Below are 1,710 nucleotides of genomic sequence, written 5' to 3' on the forward strand. Positions count from 1 at the left end.
AAGAAAACACTGCTCTCATTTTTCTTAATTAACGTCCTTCCTAGCGTAAAATTAATGTAAATGTCAACTAGTTACATATTCTGAGGTCATTTGGTGTTCTGTTCAGGTGAGTTTGGCGCTTAAGATCCGCCCCTTTTTTATATCAAGAAAACACTGCTCTCATTTTTCTTAATTAACGTCCTTCCTAGTGTAAAATTAATGTATATGTCAACTAGTTACATATACTGATGTCATTTGGTATTCTGTTCAGGTTAGTTTGGCGTTTAAGCTCCGCCCACTTTCGCTTCAGCCGCTCGTGTGATTGGTCGTTGCTTATGGACTCTGACCTTATGCAGTACGGAATTTATAACACTTTTTTTTTAGCTCATGTTTTACCTTGATTTTGATATACAGAAGGTTATTATTTCTTTTCGTAACTTAACTTTGACATACATGGAAGATTCATTAATTCTTTTTCAACCAAATTTTGATATATAAATATTCTTCATTCTTTATTTTTAAACTTTATCTTGATATGTATAGAAGATTCTTATTTCTTTCCTTAACTTAAAGAAATAACTAAATAAGAAGTAAGAAATAAATCAAATAAATTAACTAAAAGAAATATTGAACGTTCTACATATCAAAATTAAGTTAAGTTTTGATAATATATAGAAGATTCAGTATTCCTTTTTAACTCAATTCTGATATATAAATCAACATCAATCTAATTCTTTACTTATTTCTAGCTTAAACAAAACTGACATTTACAAGTTAAGACGAAGATATGGAGACGAAAAATCCATCTTATCTAATCAAAAACCCGTCAAGACATCAACTCACACACAACCACGTACACAAATTACTACTTCAACTATATAACAACCCGCATGGTGATAATAACAGTATCAATAACAACAACAATAATAATAAGGACAATAATAAAGATACCACTACTATTACTACTACCTTTACTACTACTACTACTACTACTACTACTACTACTACTACTACTACTACTACTACAACAACATCTTTTGAGGTCGACGAACTCAGGTGCGATGCGATATTCGGCTCAGGGCAAGTGCGAGAGGGAGGGTGGAGGGTGGAGGGGGGGGGGGTTGGCACTGATCTGGCACTTACTACTGAAGGCACTCTGGCACTCCCCCTCCCTTCCTCATCCCCTTCCTTCCCTGATCTTCTCTCCGTCAGATGTTGAGGTACGATTTTTTTTTTCCCACTTGAGAATTTGGTTCACGTATCGTATTGGTGGTTTTGACAAGGTGCTAAGTTCTGTCTGTCTGTCTGTCTGTCTGTCTGTCTCTCTGTCTGTCTGTTTCTCTCTCTCTTTTACAGAGGGACTTTGATTTCCTTCCTTCTATGGTATTAAAATGACACTGGTTACATGGGGTTGGATTCTACATAATATTATCTGCTTGAAAATTACGCAAGAGTTGGTTTCGACTCTCTTATGCAGGTCAGAAAGCTTACAGAGGGAACACGATTTGATCTATTTCCTTCTATCGAAAAAAATAGACACTTAAGTTGAACAGGGTTTGATTCTGTTATGGATATGCTTAGAACTTACAAGAGTGGAGTTTGATCTAATACAGGTTCTAAGACTTACAGAAAGAACACAATTTGATCTGTTTCCTTCTATCGTAATAAACAGACACTGAGGTTAGATAGGGTTGGATTCTATGTTAGGGATATGCTTAGAACTTACGAGAG

The sequence above is a fragment of the Eriocheir sinensis genome, chromosome 59 (assembly GCF_024679095.1).
Source record: "Eriocheir sinensis breed Jianghai 21 chromosome 59, ASM2467909v1, whole genome shotgun sequence".
In the NCBI taxonomy this organism is placed as follows: Eukaryota; Metazoa; Arthropoda; class Malacostraca; order Decapoda; family Varunidae; genus Eriocheir; species Eriocheir sinensis.